General features: G+C 39.6%; 1 long non-coding RNA gene across 1 annotated transcript in view; it reads left to right on the plus strand.

The window, feature by feature from the left end:
* The window catches only part of LOC122802829, a 364,096-nt gene extending 360,547 nt beyond the window's left edge, over positions 1-3,549 (plus strand). Inside the window, exon 3 of the long non-coding RNA XR_006364986.1 lies at positions 3,176-3,549. This is a non-coding gene — a long non-coding RNA (uncharacterized LOC122802829). The remainder of the gene's footprint in view (positions 1-3,175) is intronic.
* The last annotated feature ends 17,378 nt before the right edge of the window (positions 3,550-20,927 follow it).

A 20,927-nucleotide genomic window follows, 5' to 3' on the forward strand; every position in this document is an offset into this window, starting at 1 on the left:
TTTGATACTTATTCCTAGGTATAGATAAAATGTACTCATTCTCCCATAAATTCATGCCATTAACCTATCTATAAAACTATGTTTCAATCATAAAATCATTATTAGTCAATACTACTTCTAACAATGTACATATTTGTTGCACATTTATATTGGCTAAGTCTCATTGACTCAAAATATATTTTCTAACCATATCAATACCTTCTTTATTTGTGACTGAGGTAAAAAGTGAGTCAACATCTAAAGTCACCAAATAGCAGGTAAGAATATTGTTAACTGCAGTCCAGTCATTAAGTTGCTGTAAAAAATGTTTGCTATCTTTTATAATAGTGTTAGATGTTGCTAGAAGGGCTTTAAACTGACTTTCCAGAAACTTTGAAATAGATTCATTAACCCATCCTCTGGCTGATACAATAGGGTATAAGGGTGGTTTACATACAGACTTATGAATTTTTGGTATTCGGTAAATTATGATGAAATTTGACCGTTCAGTATACAAATAATCAAACACATCTTTAGATATTTCTCTTTCACAAAATAAGCAATACATTTTTGACTTTACTTCAATGACAATTTTTGTGACCTCAAACCTGGTTATAGGAAAATAATCAGAGGTATTTAACATAGCCAACACAGCAGTCGGATAATAGGCAGTATCAAATACAATCATACCCCCACTTTTATCAGCAGCTTTTATCACAATATTTTCATCTCTAGTTAATGCATAGATAGCTTTATATTTCTCTTTACCTGAGTTATGAAATCCTCTGTTATATTTCACATTATATAACTCGTATATTTCATTCTCCATCATTCTTTCAAAAACCGAGACAACGTTATTATTTGTTGGAATGAAAGCACTGCTTCGATGATAATGAACAGGATTTGTATTATGTGGAAAGATAATGTTACTTTCAATTTAAGCTTTCTAATGAGTAGCTTAAACTCAATCAGTTTGAAATATCTGAAGTATCAGCAGGAATAAACATTAAGTCCTTTTTAAGGATCTTTAGTTCAAGCTCGTGTAATAAATGTTTTGCTAAATTAAAAACAATACCATCTGAGTCTCCTGTTTGAATTAAAGTTTTGTTTACTCTGAGCGTTTGGTCACCCCTCTGGTATGTGATTCTTTTTCGATCCTCATTGACTGTAACTTCTCTGATGAGCCGGTGATATAGGAAGTGGCTCATTCTGTAGCAAGGGAACATCCAAGGGGGTCTAAGGCCATTATGATATTTGCATATACAATGTTCTCATTGTTAGCTGAGCAACAGGTAGGTATAAAGTTTAATGTAGTAACAGATAGTATGCACCAAATTCACTTTTAGGTGCAAATGTCACAGTTGCAGTAGAATAAACTGGCATTCTTACCTATATATGAGGGCACTCACCTTTCAGATGTACAGTGTAACAGCATCACTAGAAATCATACTTCACCTAACAATGGCTAGAGTGCCAGTAGTGTGTGTGTGTGTGTGTGTGTGTGTGTGTGTGTGTGTGTGTGTGTGTGTGTGTGTGTGTGTGTGTGTGTGTGTGTGTGTGTGTGTGTGTGTGTGTGTGTGTGTGTGTGTGTGTGTGTGTGTGTGTGTGTGTGTGTGTGTGTGCGTTTTTTAATATGTAATATATATTTATTCATATATTATTATTATTATTATTATTTAGTTTTTAATCTAAAATACTCCTGGCCACCCTGTGTTACTTATGGTACATTCTTCTTTTCATTTATTTAATAGTATATAAATATATGTATATATTTGTATATATATATATATATATATATATATATATATATGTGTGTGTGTGTGTGTGTGTGTGTGTGAGTGTGTGTGTGTTTTATATATATATATATATATATATATGTATATATATTTTTTTTTTTAATTTTTACTTAAATAAATAAATGGGGACAGCAATACCAGCATGTAACAAATGACTAAACAGCTGATATGCAGATGACAAGCCCTCACCACAACCTACTGGCTTCATCATCTTAATCCAATGTGCCTGCTGATGGATTCTGCAGGCAAGAACAGCAGCAATTCCCTTAAATAGGGAGTGCTCCCCTAAACCTGCCCCCCTGATGATGACTCAAGCTCGCAGTCAATGGAACGTTACTGGAGTAAGTCACTGATATCCAATACCATATCCTAATTTTTTTTTAGAAAATCATTAATACAGTCTCTTTAGCTCAGCTTTGTAACAAGCTTAGTTTGCTTATGATTTTACAACTGTATCATCAGTAGTACAAGTCGATCTAGGTATCTTTTGTCATGTGCTAGTAAAATAATGTTTTTCACTCTTTTACTTAGTATCTTCACTAATATAAGATACATATTTTCACATGGGTCTATATTATATCAGCAAACACTTAACTTAGTGAACGCTGTATAATCTACCCAACTATGTCGAAACACCGAAGGCCGAAGACATGGTACAGCATTTTTTTCCCAGGGGAAAAAAAAAACGCTGCTCCATATTAAAAAAAAAACAAAATAAAAAAAAACAAACACAAAATAAGATGTGGGGGGCTGTGCCCCCCCACCCCCTACTTAAATATACCGACTCCGAGATTGCACCACAATGGAGAAATTGGCAAAGTCCTGAATACAGCCCAGTGATTTTTTTTTTCCCTAGGAAAAAAATCACTGTTCTGTGCTTTTGAGATTTCACCATTTTGAACAAAAAGGGTTGATTAAAAAGTATTCGCTAAGTTAAGCGTTCGCTGATCTAATAGGAACCCTTTTCACATCTAATCATTATGCGGAATAGCAGTTATGCCTCTTATGTTCCAACTTTCTTAGTTTCTTTAATTATTTCAAGAGATTAAGCAAGTCAAATCAAAACTTCCAGGTCACCTTACAAAAATTAGAAATCAAGTAAATAGAAATTAGTTGGCCAAATCTTTGAGTTAAATATGTATTGTTTAGTCAAAAGTGAAAGACTTTAATAAATAGTATCAGCAGAAAAGCAGCTTTTGGTTCACAACACTGCACACTGCATTTCTATCAGCAACTCAATCTGATAATAAAACAGAACAAACTAGAGTTTTTTTGTAAAAAAGACAGCATGTTGTGTAGATTTTTTCTGAAGTAATTGTTTATTGAAAATCAAATAGGACATGAAGTACTAGAACATTTTATTGTAACTGTGATTGTTAGCATTTTTCTTTTGTTTATAGGTGCTGCATTCCAAGACGTGCTTGGTTCATGGAGTGAAAATACAAGTGAAAAAAGAAATGGCTGAACTTTTTTGTCTACAGAGTATACACTCTATATCCTATCAACATTTATTGTATTTTCTTTAGCAATTCATATTTACTTTTTCTCTTTTATAAATCATTTCTCACTAAAGCAAAGACTCAGTGTGTGTAATTAAGTCACTTTGCATTATTATGTATTTATAACATAGAATATATATCTAATATCCATATGTTGATTAGTTTAAACCTAGTCCATTCCATGTTAGTAAGACAAATGACAACTTCTAAGTGAAATCAGTTTTACTTTCTATTCATAGAATATTATGCCAATAAAAAGCACAATCAGCATTTCATCTGTGAGTCATTGTTTGACAAATTGCTAAGTACACACAAATGTTACTGTAATGGTGATAACTAAGGCAAGAATACAATGATGCGGACATCACACCAGATGTTTGAGGGCCTCTATGTGCGTAGTCCATTGCATACTTTTCCTGATCTCAGTCTTCACTGCTGGACATTTGTCAGTTCCACCTGACATTAACAGTTATTGCTTTGCAGCTGTAAGCATTGTGAGTCTGACTGTACTTACACACAGGGCATAGGAAAGTAGGTATTTGCAGACATCAGTAAAACACCCACCTAGTGTGAAATCAAAACCTCCTACTACATATTAATGATATTGTAGAACCCTGATACACTTTAACCAATACATAGGACAATGTCTAAAGAAAAATCTAACAAATTAAAGGTTGCTGCATGCTTATTATAAGTAGAAAACCACTAACAGTCCATGTCTGTCCTGGGATAAGCCTTTAGTGTAAATATTTGAAAGCTATAGAGGGGGTTCAATAAAGCCTCCATGGTTGTTTTCTACCATGTTGACATCATGGTGCGATGCACATACTGGTGCAAACATGTTTAGATTCAATAAGGACTGTGTAGCGTTGTGCAGCACCACATAAACAAAGTAAACACTGCGGCATTCTAGTTACAGCATAAGCAGCTGAATTACATGCTAATTAACTAATCTAACATTGTGGAGCTATTCAACAAGCTACAAAGCGACCGCGTATATACCATGCTGGTGTTCCCCATGGATTTCAAAAGTTTTGCAATATGGCCATGGAAAGGAGTCTACACAGACAGAATAAAAAGTAAAACATGAGATTTGTACAGAATTGACTTTAACATGTGGCAACATTAGATACAGGCTGGATGCAACAGAAGGAGACTAGCAATAGCAGCATAATCCTTTTTTGTGCCATAACAGAAATGCAGCTTTGTTCCCCCAGCCCCAAAATAACAGTACACTTGTAAGTAATGCAGACAGATGAACATGTAAAAGTGTGTAATAATCGAAATATATATAAAAAAAATTAAACAGACTATTCATAGTTACATGTCAGCAAATGCAATATGTAGCTGATGAAATGAAGGCATATCATGCAAAAATCAGTACTCCTCTGTGCAGATATATCCCAAAGTAATATTCTATCTTCTGTGTTCAACACATAAGCAATTCAGCTCCCCTTCAGTTTCCCTCGCTACATGGTTGCTGTCTAGTGTAGATTCAGGGCTGTTAGCATGGTGAAGATGCAAATGAGGTCTGAACTCATTAGAATTACTGAATCCCAAATAATTGGATCTGTGAAGGGATGTAAACATAGTGCAGACACTGCCTCAGTGTTTGTATTTAATGGATAGCAACTGTGAATGCTTATATCAGATGGGTGTGTAAAGTTAGACTTACAAAGTGTTACATGCACATCTGTCAAGGTTGGAAATGTGAGTAAGCAGTGCACAATTCACACAGGTTCTGTTTCATTAACATCCATTTCTTGGCAAACTGTGTTTTCAATGTCAATTTTTATTATTATTTTTATTTTTGCCTTGCCTTTTTTTCCAAACATCTATATTAAATTTGCACATATGACAAACACAATCAGCACAATCATGGGAAATGGAGGAATGAGTGGAAGTTTTGCTATGCTTCTCTTGTTTGTGTGGTGCACACCTCTGTGCAAACATGGAGCCCAAAAAGTGTAGGGATCCATTGCTTCTTCAGCATTGCTAAAGTCTGACAGTTAGTACTGAGTCCGTGGAATACAGCTGCTACTTCACTGAGTCTTTGTCAACAGATGTTAATGTGCTTAATACAGTGATACATTCCTTTTTGGGGCCATATGGTATTGGGTTCAAATACAACTGTATCTAATACTCTTAACTACTTTTGCATTACCGTTGTTTCTCATTGTTGTGTGATGTGCACCAGCGTGCAAACATGGAGCCCAAAATAGTGAAAGAATCCATTGCTTTTCCAGAATTACTAAAGTCCGGCGGTTAGTATTGAGTCTCTGTAATACACCTGATACTTAACTGACTCTGTGCCAGCAAGTGTTAGTGCAGTTAATAGAGAGATGTATTCCTTTTTGGAGCCCAATGGTACTTGGTTCAAATATAACTGCATCTAATACTTTTTACTACTTTTGCATTACCATTGTGCAATAATGCATTAAAGAAAAGAAATGGGGAAGATATGCAGTGGGAAAATGGGGGAGCAAGCAGGGGAAAGAACAAATGGAAATCAATACAGGAATGTGCAGGACAGAGGTATGAAAGAACCATAGCTATCCATTTTTGATAATATTTGCAGAATATTAGCTGAATTTGGACTGTCACCTCCAGAGAGAGGTAACCATTTCACAAACATGTTGTGTAGCCAATTGGACTGAATCAAGTGTGTCAGGAAGACACATGCACAGAGAGGAGAGCTATGTATGAGATGATTTGTTATATTTCTTGTGGGTCAGGTGCCCTTTTTTATTTTGGAGAGAGAGAGAGAGAGGGAGGAATGTTAGGGAGGGATGTAGGTGCAGTATGTCTGGGTCTGGTAAGACAGACAAGACAAACAAGACAAGAAACAGAGATGGTGATAAGCACAAAAAGTCACTGGACACCATGGTGGGGACATCAAGGACTCATGGTTGTCAAGCTGGGTGATGGTGAGAATGAAGTTCTAACCCACTTGACTGTCATCTCACTCCTCCACTGGCCATTTATTACCATTTATTATATTTGGATATAGTACACTTAGTGATCACACAACCTGTTATGATTATTGCTTTGTAAATGTACAGCTCAGTCTTACCATTCTGTTTTTCTTGGCCATTCATCCATTATCTGACCAGTACTCTGAGACATGCAGTGTGAAAGCCATGCTATATTGTTGCCCTTAAAATTTGTGAGGATATTAACTGGGAATAATATGATATGTAGTTGCCAACAACTGAATGAGAGGTTGTATGACAAACAAGCACAGACTCCTCTTTTGTGGGGGGGGGGAGCAAGGGTGAGTTCCTGTTATGGCACATACAAGGATACACTGCTTTTTTGAAGGGGAACAAAGCTGAGTTATTCTTATGGCACAAACAAGCATAGACTGTTCTTTTGGGGTGAGCAAAGGTGAGTTATCGTTATGGCAGAAACAAGAATTGACTGTTCTTTTGGGGGGAGCAAAGTTGAGTTACTTCTATGGCACAAACAAGGATATGTTGCTCTTGTTACTCTCCTTGTTTGCACCCTGCCTGTTGTTTGATATTGCGAGGGTTGTGAAGTCAGAAACTGCAATGTGTATCATTACATTCTAACTTCTCTCTTTAATGATTTTCCAGTGCAAAAGTATGGTGCTAAACTGAGGGCAACCAGTGATCATTAGTACTTTTGAGAGGTATCACTGTATGATGTTTTAATGCCTGAGGCCTATTGCTTACTAATGGACACATATACGTCAAATAAGTCTCTGCTGTCATAGGTTAAGGTAATAGCTGTACAAATCTCCTACCGTTTACTTTCTTACTGTACCAAGTGATGAAATACAAGAATATGCCATAATATTATTAAACAATATACTCCAGGTTCAGGAACAATCTTGTAAATGCAGCAGAAGCCACAGTGCTAGTTCAGCGTTGACTCTGTCTGATTTAAGCAGTACACAGCCAATGCATTGGGAGGTAAAGTTTGAGCAAGTTGCCTGGCACCAATGTTACCATATGTATGTGAGTAGGAGGAAGGTTAGGTGGTGAGTGAGTCTGCTATACGTTGTCTCTTAGCCAATGCAAGGGCATACTGAGCACGCCTATGTCTGCCTACACCCACAGAGCTGGTGGCACCTTCTGTAACTCCTCATCTGCCTGTGGCTGTTGTGTGAACTTGTCATTGGTAGTGGAATGTCTGCCCCTTCTCCTTTGTTTCCTCAGGATTATGTTGTGTAGCATGACACATACTGTGAAGATTTCAGTACATGTCTGTGAAGTGTATTGCAGGACTCCCCCAGATGTATTTAGGCACTAAAACTGTGGCTTCAGCAGCCCAAACACACTCTATGAAATTTCTGGTTTGAGCATGTGCCTCATTATGGTGTTCTTCCATGGGTGTCTGCATTTCTGATTGGCGTCATCAGCCACAGTTCCAGAGCATAGCCTGCATCCCCCAGTAAATGAACTTGTGGGATATTCCTCTTAGCAAACATCTGGTACATTTGGGAAGTGTGCCAGATATGTGGGTCATGGTAACTGAAAGGGTTATAAGCACACACACATTCAAGATGATTCCCTTTGCATTACAAATGACTTGGCAGTAGGGTAGCCCTTTCTGTTAATGTAGTGCCTACCCTGTTTCCCATGTGGCGCCTTCATTTCTACATGAGTGCAATGTATGGCATCCAGTACTTCAGTGTACCCAGTAGAACTGTTGCATATTTCTGGCCCTCTCCTCAGAACTACTGTGAAAATATATGTGCTTACTGGCATGTTGGAGCATAGCATCCAGGAATTGGTGGAGGATCCTGGATGCTGACACATGTGACACCCCCAGCATGCCCCCTGTTGGTCTCTGCAAGGTACCTGTAGCTAAGATTCTAAAGGCTACACAGATGTTAGTGTCCACTGGAATGGCTTCCCCTCATTGGCTCTGGCTCTGATTTGAGGGTGGCAGAGGTCACAGAGTTCCTGTAGTATCTCCCTGTCTACTCTGTAGTTCTCTACAATTTCTATGTCATGTAGGTTGTGATGGTTTAACTGTGGACTGAAAACTCTTCTCCTTCTTGGCCTAAGCCTATTGGCAGCAGCAGCATTGGCTTCAGCCTCTAACACATACAAATGGATTAAAGCAGCAGCAGCCCCTAACATTCTGTCTGTGTAGACTTTCCATGTCTGTACACCAAATGCTTTGAAATCCACAGTTAAAGACAGATGGGATCTATGTGGATGCTTTATAGCTTGTTGAATAGCTCCACCAGATTGGTTAATCAGCCTGAAATTCAGCTGCTTATGCTGTAATTAGCATCTATGAAACACAGAGAAAGACAGATGCAATCTATTAATTATTTACACCATTATAAAAAGGCAAACATGTAACTAACCAAACTGATGGTGAGGAGGGTTGTTTTTATTTGAAAGACTGCAAAAAGAATTTTCCTTCATCATATATCTGCATAGGGAAGTACTGAACTTCAGCAGGTATGTTTCGATTTTGTCACCTCCATAATGTATATGCTGGAATGTGTATTATTTATTTATTTATTTATTTTTGGTTTGATTACCGGGGAAGTCCACTGGGCCAGGACGTTCCCATTTTCAGTGGAGGCCCAGGGAGAAAAGCTCCATAAGCAAATACAATACAATAAAAGTTACATAATGTTAAAAGAAGAATACATATATAAACTTTATACAGTCAGGAAATGCAAAATGCATAAAATTTACATCATAAAAACTCAGTTAACAGATAATAGAGAACACAGTTTACAGGTATTTTCATTCAGCGCAGCATGATCAACTGTCAAATAAAAAGATGTGAGGTTTCTTGTGTTTTTACATTAGACGGGGGGGGGCAGTTAGCATGCATATGTTTTAGATAAATAAGGTAAAAAAACGTGCTGTGCAAACAATAGAAATACTGTGATATTTACAATATTTACATACTTGGAGTCATGTGAGAGAAATTGCTTAATCAGTGACTGTCAGCTTAAGTCTATTTTAGGACAATAGAAATAAAAGTTAGAGGGTAGAGTGGAGCAAAGAGTATGGAGAGCTCATAGGGGAAATTTACTTGAATTTAAGTAGGGTGTAAGCAGGAACATTTCGTTTTGGATGACAGGAATGAGAAAAGTTGGGTCTTGAAGGTTTCAGAGTTTGGTACAGTCCTAAGTGAAGGAGGGAGAGAGTTCCATTTCTTACCTAGAGAGAAAGAGAGTAGAAGCTGGCCAGCAGGATGTATGGGTTTGTGGACAGAGATTAAATTTTGGTGTTCAGATCTCAGAGATTTGTTTGGGATGTATGGGGGAAGGATGTTTGTTAAGGCTGGGCATTTATCTGGGTAGAAAATTAATTTGTGAGCAGTGGTTAATTGAAGATAGTCTAGGTGGTTAGAGAGTTCTAGCCAGTTGAGTGATTGTAGGGTAAGGCAGTGGTGAGTAGAGGTTTTGGATTTAGTTGCAAATTTAAAGATCTTATTATAGCAAGTTTCAAGTTTTGAGGTGTTGGAAGAAGACAGATTAGTTAGAAGAGGGGCTTCATATAGTAAGGAAGGTAGAAGGTAGGTAGTTGCCAATGTATGCCTAAAGGAGTTGGAGAGAAAGAGGTTATTCCTGTAGAGCATACCTAACTTTTGCTGGGTTTTCTTTATGTTTTGTTGTATGTGGATATCAAATTTAAGTTGTTCATCTATGATAATGCCAAGAAGTGTTGGTTTGGCTTAGGACTTTGAAAGCATTTTTGTCATAAGAGAAAGCCCTGACAGGAGGGAAAAGTAGTATTTTATATTTATTTGAGTTGAGAGAGAGATGGTTTTATTGCATCCAGTTCTCAGTAGTAGAAAACGCTATTTTGGTTTAGTAAGTAGTTCAGAAAGGTTAGAAGCAGCACAGAGTAATATTGAGTCATCAGCATATTGGATAACTTTTGTGTCAGGGATGACAGTGTGGAGGTTATTAATGAAGATGTTGAACAGCATGGGTCCAAGGATGGACTCCCTGGGGAACGCCGGTGGGTGTTGACAAGAAAGAGGAAGTAGAGTTCTTCCATCTGACAGCTTGAGATCTGTCTGATTGGTAACTGGAGAACCAGGATAGTGGATTAGGGGAGAGATTAAGGTTGGCGATATGAAACAGAAGGTGTTTGTGGGAAATGGTGTAAAATGCTTTAGAGAGGTCTAGCAGAACAGTGGATACTAGTAGTCCAGAATCTCGGGCACGATTGACTGTTTCTAGGAAGGATAGTAAGGCAGTTATGGTGCTGTGGCCAGGGCGGAAGCCATGTTGGGTGGGTGCTAGGAGTTGATTCTTGGTTAAAAAAGGTATAAGTTGGTGGTGGACACATTTTTCTAGAATTTTCGATATTGGAGAGAGTAGGGCAATGGGGCGGAAATAGGAAATATTGGTGTTTTTGCCTCCTTTGTGAAGAGGAAGAATGTAGGCTGAATGCCAGAGTTTGGGTACATATGACTCTTTTAAGGAGCTGTTAATTAGGATACAGACTAGGAGTGCAATACCATCAGCAGCACATTTGAGGAAGGAGGATGGTATGTTGTCAGGAGCATTAGAGCATGGCTTTAATTTGGATATGAGCCTTTTTATAATAATGGTTGAAACTGGTTTGATATAATACAAATGATGTGGTATAGGAGTAATATTTAGTAAAGGGTTTTACACTTTTATCTCTATGCATTAGTTAGAAGTGTACTGATGTCATTGGCTTGTTTGCAAAGCCATTTCAGAGGTACATAAGATTGGCATACATGAAAATGGAATGCTGTGGGATAAATATGTACATGTGTTTCAGGTACAGGTCCTTTGATAGCAACGTTAGCATTTCAAAGATGTTTTGGTCAATTACCTGGTCTTTTGTGGGGAGTGTGGCAAAGATGAGTTACTGTTATGGCACAAACAAGGATGTAATGCTCTTGTTACTCTCCTTGTATTGCATCCTGCCTGTTGTTAGTATTTCACATCTGTAGACTTTTTCATGTTTCTCCAGTGGGCAATACGGACTGTCTACCTTTTCTGTTTTATCTGGAAACAGTTATTTTGTAGTTATGTGATACTTATGTGTATTACCTTTTCTGTTGTCTTTTACGACACCTACTACTATATCATTCAGGCATTTCCATCCACAGCGACCCTGAAAATCAAGTCATCATAGATGGATTTCAGTAACATGACACTTTTCTTCTGGAAAGGGAATGGTAAGAAATGTCACAGAGGCTGTTAATATGGCAACAAATTGTGCAGGATGTGAATGATGTTGTTGGCCATGGCAAAACATATGCACAAGTACGCCACAGGGCCACTGACATGATCACATCTACAAGGAGGAGAGCAGCTGAAGTTGCCCATGACCAAATGGTTACCAGGGGAGGGCCTGGTAGGGAACCACCACTTACCGCCAGTGAAGAGTTTGTGGCAAATATCCAAGATCCAGACAGCTCCCAGGACAGTGCAGCACAGCATGTGCTGAATGTGAGTGCAACACCTTCTGAGACAGCAAGCACATCCCAGGAGGAACTTCCAGATAGGCTTTGATATCTGAATAGTTAAATACTGTTGTATAGTAACACAATTGAAGTGAATGTTAATTCTGTGTCACATGTCTTTTGGGGGGATTGAAGATTGCTACAGTTATAAGCTTAGGTTGAAGTTGTCAGCCATGTTCTTGTTGAAAGTAGAGTTAATGCACTTAAAGGGGCAAATGTATTATCACCTTTGTTACTGTTAATTCTGATGATGTTGCCCTTACCTCTTTCTTAACTTCTTCGAGGACCATATGGACTACAGCACAGTATGTCTCCTGCAGATGGTAAGCCAAATATTTTTTTGTCAGAACTGTAGATCAATTTATAGAAATATTGCAGTGTGTGATTTTGATCTCAGCCTTTCTGTGTGTATTACTGTACTGTTTGTAACAGTGGCAGCATTGCTAGTTTGTTAGCATATATTGCACTACAGTGGTGCAGGTATTAATGTATTCCTCTATTTCTTGTTTTTTATCACAGGTGATCATGACAGTGGGAGTGTGGGCCCTATGCCATCTGATGTCAATGTGCCAGCAGACTCTGATGGTGATAGTGGACAAACTGAGGCACAGTCAGGGGTGCAGAGGTTGAATCTGACACAGAGGTTGACATGCAGTCATCCCCAGTTTTTCCATCATACACAGCCAGTAGACCTACACCTACCTAGTCCACTGAGCCCACAGATATTGAACAGGTGGAGAGCAAGGATATTTATTAGGGAAGTGTGGCTACTGTGGCTTCAGTGCCTGTTGAGTCTGACTGTAGCCAAAGTGTGGGCAATGTGCCACACAGGAAGATTGATAGAGGTGCTTGGAAGGGGCCTGCTGTCCCTTCTCCACCTGTTGCAGGGGTCACTTCCCATGCCATGTTTAGGGTCATCATGGAGGCACAGGCAAATTCCCATAGTTACTTCAGACAAATGCTCAGGGTTGTGGATGTCGCATAGTTGACATGCATGACTACCTCCACTGTGTTGTCAATTCACTGGGTCAGATAAATGACACATTAGAATGAGGGATTTCTGTGATGGACTGAGGGGTGTCAGTCATAGGACAAGCAGTGTCTCTGATGGAACATCTGCTAGGAGGGGAATAGCATCCTTGTGAGTGTAGGCCAGACACATCATCTGCTGTCAGCCAACGTGAAAGTTCCTGATCACACTCCTATAGTGGCAATACTAAGACTGCTTCATTAGTGCATGTGCTGTCCACACTCAGACATGGCAGGCCATGGGGTCATGGTCCTGGGGGTCTCCATCAATGGAGCTCATCCAGCAGACATTGGTCATGTTCAGGTAGCAGGACTGCATCAGATCATAGGCATGGACATGCCAGTGCAACTCCTGGCAGAGCCAGTTCTCATAGTCAGGGATGACAATGATGAACTGCCACTTCTACCAGGCATGGCTCACACCTGTCCAACAGACCATGATGTAGAGCTAGTACAGATCTTAACTGTGTTCATGCAGACACACCAGTTTCATGTGGAGGACCCCTACATTCACATACACAACAGTTACTCATTTTGTCTCACTGGCCATTTTGTTTTATCCCAATGTCTGCCTTCTTATTATTATTATTCACACACACCAAACAACCTTTTGTGACAGCCTAGGCTTCCTGCCCCCCCCCCCCCACACACACACACACACACTCACAACACCCTGTGCAAATGATGATAACTGTGCCATATCCCTGTTTTCTATCTTTTGGATTCAGGGATACAAAAGCTGTGTCTGATGCTCAGGGTGCATAGCAAACATAGTGCTTAGTATATCCACAATAGTGTTTTTGAACTGGTCATTGTACTTTTGACTTATATTGGACTTGGCAAGTTATACAGTGTATGGTATCATAATTTCACAACTTTATAGTGAATGGTCTTGTAAGGGTTGAGAAATCAGAAACTGCAATGTGTATCATTACATTCTAATTTCTGTCTTTAATGATTTTCCAGTACAGACATATGGTGAACATCATAAGTCATGCCATCATATTCAGATCTTATGATTGTATGACAACACTGTAATCAAATCTCATGAGAACAGTAATACAGTATATTTTTCTCTTTTGGTTGTACCTTATTAGACACATACATCAACTGGAGAGACCACAGGGCTTTCTCAGCAAAATAACATAGGGCCTACAAGCAATGCCATGATGTATGTAGATAGATTAGAAGCCATACTACTGTAATCTGTCTGGTACAGGATGAGGTGCCATCAGCCAGTGTCTGACCATGATCTGATGGGATGAGTGCATATCTAAACATTTGATATAGCTGATGACATCAGTGTTGTCTGTTGAGAATATAGTAATAATTGTGTCCCACATGCTGCTGTAAAAGGCTGTCTGTAGTGTCAGGCAAGAGCCCCCACCCCATACACACACAAGCACACACAGTTGACTGCAGTGAAAAAAATAAAGCTCCTACCTATCTGAGTACACAGACTACAGAATACACTGTATAACACAAGTGCCATGGCACAAGCCTGATGTTAACAAGACTGCTGCTGAACTTATAATACAAGACATCAGCAAGCCATGTGTGAGACAAGATGTTGGCAGGCATGCATAGGTTCATAGTTTCATAGGTTTATATGAGGCTACTACCACATTGGCCCTTAGTTCATAAGGTTCATAAGAGGTTACTAGGCTAATGGTCCTATGGCCTTTTCAAGCATAGCCAGGTTGTACCATTGTTCCCTTATAGACCAAGGTATGTAGTCCATGTTTGTGAATTCATGATCTGCACTGATTGCCCCTGTCTAAGAGTGACATAAATGAACCCCCTGGGGTAAATTTATTATTACCTATCCTATTGCCGAAGTTATGCTTAAATAGGTTAATTGTGGTGCTCAGTTTTACATGAATTAGGAGTTTGTTACATAGGATTGGCAATCTCTGGGAGACATAGCCATTTCTCCAGTATATCCTGTTGATGTTAAAGGCAGTGAGTGATTCTTGTCCCATTTAATTTGTGGAGATGCAGGGTTCAATAGTGTTGTGTAGGCCAGGTACAAGTTGCCCTCAGCAGTCTGTACGATACAGAGTAGAGTGAGGGGGCCTTCAGTCTCTCCATGTAGGTCATGTGTTGAAGTCCCTGGATTTTCTTGGTGAGAAGCCTCTTAGGTCTCTCCAGCTGCTGCACATGTCTGTTGAGGTACGTGCAAAAGGAAGCATTGGTCTGATGAGGGACAAGTACAGTGGACTGATAACATCCTTAGTCTTGGATGCTATGCCCTTACTTATGAGGTGTGCGATGTAAAAGGCCTATCTTACCACTATGGGCACATGATGATCAAAGTTGAGGTTACTACCAACCTGCATTCCCATATCTCTCACCATTGGGTTGGAACTTGGGGGGGGGTGGTATTATTAACAGTGCAATTTGCAGGGCTTTTCCTTTGCTAAATGGGATAATAGTGCATTTTTATGGGTTAACTTTAAGCCTGTGGCTTTTGCAACAATCATTTATGTATCTCAATCCATTTTTTAGTAGGTTGACATAATTTGGGGATTCAATGGTTGCACACAGTTTGCAGTTGTCAGTGGACTTGGTGAGCCACATGCCATCTGTTATTGCCTGCATTTCTGAGAAACAGAAACCAAACAGTGGGAGGTCCAGGACAGACCTTTGGGGAACACCAGTGGTAACAGGTCTGCTGATAGAGATAGAATCCCCAACCTTGATCGTATGTGTTCTGTTGGTGAGACAGTTGGATAGCCATGTAATGATGTATGGGTTAATCCCCAGCTGGGTTATTTTCTCAATGATATCTGAGTGGGAGATTGTTTCAAAACCCTTCGCCAAGTCAGGATAGGCAATATGTTCTGCTTTGCCTTTATACAGGGCTTTGGTGACACTATTGAAAAATTCCACTATGTTTAACAGGCATGATCTGCTCTTAATGAAGCCACACTGTGTTGGGTCCGGAGTTTGAAGGTCACAAATGTCCTTGTTGATAAGGTCCAAGATGATTCTATTCATAGCCTTACAGACAAGGCTGGTCAGGCTTATGTGTCTATAGTTCCCTGGTTTGATTGAGGGACCCCCTCTGTGCAAGGGGATTGAACTTGCTGTTTTCCACACTACAGTGACAAAGCCACTACTTAGACTGTGGTTGAAGAGAGTACTCAGTGCATCTGCTAACTCTTGCTTTACGCCATTTAGTAAGCAGCTTGGGATGTTATCTGGTTCCATAGAGGCTGTGTTTTTGGCCTTGGTCAGTGCAGTTATGACCTGTTCTTTGGAGATAATAGGTAGAGAACTGGTGATAGGTATGCTTTGAGTATGACTGGTGAAGACAGGAATGTGAAATTTTTGACACATGTGACTGTTAGGAGGTTTTCAGTGTCCTCAGGTTCAGTATGAGCATTATCATCCACTATGAATTCAGCACAAAGCTGAGCCTTCACTTTTACATTACAGACATAGCTAAAAAATTCCTTATGATTATCCTTCATTATGGATGCTAATTTAGTTTCATAATTAGCTTTAGAGGTCTTTACAAGATGTCTAATTTGCTTGTTCAAGCTATGGAGTGTGTTCTTTTGCTGAGACTGTTCTCTCTAATTCCTGGAAATCAATTTCTTTCTCTTGTTGTTTAATCTATTTATGGAGCAAGGTTTGATCGATCCTGGTATGACTAAGTCTATGCACTTGTAAATGTTTTATACAGGGCATTTGTGTACACCTACGTATAGGAGTCTTTAATATCAGTGGTGACAGGGGGTTTGAAACTGTTGTGACATCACTTAAGAAGCTAGAGTTTGCTTTGGAGAAACATTTCAACCTTTTGGATTGGAGAGGGCAGTTACGATTGTTATATTGAATGTGACTGATTTATAGTCAGATATTTACCAGGGAGGGCCTCACACATGGGGTGGTACAGCTATCTCCCATGTTGGTGAGTACTAGGTGGCCAAGGACATTCAAGCCCCTTGTGGGGGTATGGACTAACCGTTCCAGAGCATTTATGTTTACAAAGTGCAGGAACCTTAGGACAAGTGTGTTTGAGCTCATACATGTATCCTAATCAATGAAAGGATAGTCACCCATACCTAGGGTGATTGGCTGTATTATAAATGACTCAAGTAGGTCCAGGAAGGCACTGTGTGGTTTTCATGGTTCATGTTGGTGGACCTGCAGCTAACAATGATGTGGAGGGGGGTGTTTCCTACATTTAGTTGGACTTGGAGTAATTCTGATGAGTCATACTGCTTAACCAGTCTTGAGGTATTTGTCTTTTATGATGATGGGTACACCTCCTCCTTTGATACTTTCACTTTCATTTTGTGGACTGAATGTGTGGAAGTCAATAATTTATTTCATTTATACTGAGGCATCATCCTAGGTGAAGGTAGAATGCTGCTTATGGCTATGGACATATCTGTCTGGGACACACAATCTGAGAGCTCAGTCATATTTCTGTTCATATAGTCCAGTGAGATATGTCTCAAGTAATTTAATTCAACATGGAGCATGACAGTGGTATAACTGTGCTTGTTGTTGAGAGACTTGAGTGCATGCATGACTTTGTGGATCCTGGCACCTGACAGGCAGCTGAATGTGACTATTTCCTTGTACAACTTACTAAGGGAGACATCTGTGTGTCTCACTATGGATTCACCTATGACCAACACATTGGTTTTCAAGTGTTTTGCTGTAAGGGCTTCATGTGTGACACACGGACATGTTTGTTTTTTTGTGTAATGGATTCCGTTGTGACTGTAATATGTGCATTTACAAGGTCTCTGTTCTTTTGGTAAGCTTCTAATGACTACCTCTGTATATGTGGGGTTATGTGTTGTGCACTTGATTTGGTGAGGATGTGAAGTGTGTATGCTGACAACCTGTTTGATATCTGGTTTGTTGTTACGTGAGCAAGAGAGAGCATTTATTCTAGAGTCATTGAATAGTTTCTTCTCTCTCATATTGTACTTGCAAGTTTTAGGAGGACACACTTGTCAGTATACATGAGGCAATAGAAGCCTAGATGTGTAAAAATGCAAGTACCCTTATTAAGTATATGTACATGGTTGCTGTTATCATAGCGACAACAACTGGGCCTGTCTATGAGGGACATAGGTGACACCCCAGAGGTGGCTTTGCAATCACCCAGCCAGCAGTGAAGGAGGTTGTGTTTGAACAGGGTCATTGAGGAGCACTGCTTCACACTCAACTGTGAGTTGCTGGGGGATATGTCTGTCTCCCCTGCATATTCTGTTTATGTAACTGGCTAGGTTGAGAAGCCTGTGCCAAGTTATTCCTGTGCCATGTGATTTGCAGATGTCCAGCATTTCCATTAGGGCAGGGTCTGAGACTTTTCTGTGTGTCAGGCATAGGTCACTTCTTAGCAGTTTGCATGATACTGTGTACAGTGACAGGTCCTTTAGTGTTTCCATGTATGTGATGTTTGGAGGAACTGTATTCTCCCAGCCACAAACCTCTATGTTTTTCTCCATTTGCTGCAGTTGTCTGGTGAGGTACAGACAGAAGAGAGCCTTGTAGTCAATTACTGGTCTGATAAGGGTGGAGAACAACAGAGCTATAACCTCCTTGGTCTTGGATGTGATGTCTATATGTATGACGTGCATTGCAAAATGTGTGTCTCACCACTATGGACACATATTGATGAAAGTGTAGATTGCTATGAACATGTGTTCACAAGTCTCACAACACTGTGTTTGACCTGAGAAAGTTGCTATGTATATCATAATTATCAAGGATACCTAATTACCAAAGGGGACAATGAGGCATTGTGTGCTGTAATGTTCAGTCTGTGAGTCTGGCACCAATCATTTGTCTCTGTCAGACCCTTCTGTAATATGTTACCATCACTGGGGAATTTATATGACTGCTTCCAAATAACAGTCATCTGTAAATGGGCTAAACTACAGGCTATCTGCCATTGCCTGTGCTTCAAGGAAGTACTAACCACATAGTTGAGGGCCCAACACAGATCCTTGGGGTATTCCATTGGTACGTGGCTAGTGGGAGGTGCAGTCCCCAGCTTTGCGAGTGTGTGTTCTGTTGGTGAGCCATTTGGCTTTCCAGCTATTAATGTAAGGTGTAATTCCCAGATGGGACATTTTCACTATGAGACATGAATGAGGGGTATTGTTAGAGGCCTTGTATAACTGAACATAGGCAGTATGTCCTGTAATCTGTCATCCAAGCTTTCAGAATCAATATGAAAGAAGTCCATGAGGTTCACTAGACAAGATCTATCCTTGACAAACACAACATGGGTCAACTCAAGTGTGTTGAAGGTCACCTATGCCCCTTTGGATAAGGTCCATGCTGATCCCTTCCCTAGCCTTATAGATAAGGCTTGTTAGGCTTATGGGTCAATAGTTGTGGCTCTGCATGTTATCAGATTGATGCACATTGCATATGACACAACATTTGATATTACTTTCTGTAGTGTAGCTGATATATGTGTGGAAAAAAGTATTGAGACACCAGGGTTGCAGTGCTTGTGGGAAAGCGGGCAACACATGGCTGTATTGCTGATATGTGACATAATGTCAGATAGGGCCTTCATTTTTTAATGTTTCCACATGTAATGTCATATCATACACAAGAAATGGGCAATTAACAGTATTAATACTTAATAATACGTAGTTTTCTAGTGCACAACAATTAGCAAAGTGTATACACATGGGACAATACCTTGTTTGCACATTGCTTTGGGGCCAGATGGTACTGGATTCAAATCCTTTTCTCTCTCTGTTTTGTTTTTTTCTTTGCCACTGTTGAGTGCAAACATGGGAAATGGAGAAAAATGAATGTCTGGTTTGCCTATCATTATCTAGTATGTGCAAAGCACTGTGATGCATAAACTGCACAACTTGCTCACCCAGGAGGCAAACAGGACCCAGGCAGCCAAGAATTGAAATCAGATGCATCAATTAATACAACCGGGCATCATGCCAACATTGCATTGTGGATAACAGCGGGAACTTAAGAATGATTAGTAAAATAGGAAAGGTCAGGCAACTTTTTCTGTGGCAACACATGTAAGTCTATGGTTGGAGTTCAGATAATCCTGTGTTCTAGTACAAGGTGTGCAACTTTTGTTTTTTGACCATGGGTATACTGTGTACTATGTTCTTGTAAGTATATTTATGCTATCTAGACTGACATGGACTTCATATTTGACTAACACACTTACACAACTGCCTGTACATCAAATAGCCTTGAAATTACATTGCTTGTCACTGTTGTCTACTGCTTACCATCAGGCAGACAAGTAGCTTGGCAGTGCACAACCCTGAGCACAGTGTTTGTGTGACGATAAGAACTGTGCAACATTCTCAAACAGTGTGCACACTCCCAGTAAATGCAATAAATGGAATTGGTGGGAAACTCTTAGTCTCCATTGCTCTTGATCCTTGGGAAATATGACAGGCATTCGTGGAGAGGGTGTAAGATTTAGAGCTCAAAGATGGGGTGTCAGGAGGCCAAGATTTATAAAAAAAACAAATCCACTGAGGCAAGCTCACAAAAACTACTCCAGAATCAAAGAGAAATCCAAAAAAATGTAAAACATATAATTAACATAAAAAATGTTATTCACTTTCATCTACTACAGACTTTTCAGAAGAAGCTTGTAGTAGATGAAAAAAAATAAACATTTTAAAATAGTGGTCTTCCACCTATTTGTGTTTGGGATATTTTGTTTGGTCCATGATTTTGGTTGGACTCCTAGTGAAACACCACACTGCCAGATTGCTAAAGTGTGATTTTTCTGGGTCCCAGTATAAGTCAGATGCTTGCGATCATTTGGTCTGGGTTATAACCAGTGCCACCAGTATCCCCTGCACAAATGAACAATGTAAGCATCACTACAATGAAAAGAGGAAGAGAGATACCCTCAAACATTGGATCGAGGAATTTAGGATGGAGATCATCCCACAGATGTGCAAGTATCAACTATAGAGAATACTTATAAGGCTTAAAAGCTGAATATAGGCAAGACTGGTATTCATAATGGTATTCTGTTGTGTTCCATTTTTTTTCCACAGCTGCTATGGAAAGGCAATGCAATGTTAGTACTCATGGCACTACATTGGAGAGGATGATGAAGGCATGTGATATGTATGCAGCATAGGAATAGTGTTATTGTAGCATTTAATGTTAGATAGCTTGCTTGGCA

Source organism: Protopterus annectens, chromosome 5.part0 (genome assembly GCF_019279795.1).
Source record: "Protopterus annectens isolate FY-2018-M chromosome 5.part0, PAN1.0, whole genome shotgun sequence".
NCBI classification, from domain to species: domain Eukaryota; kingdom Metazoa; phylum Chordata; order Ceratodontiformes; family Protopteridae; genus Protopterus; species Protopterus annectens.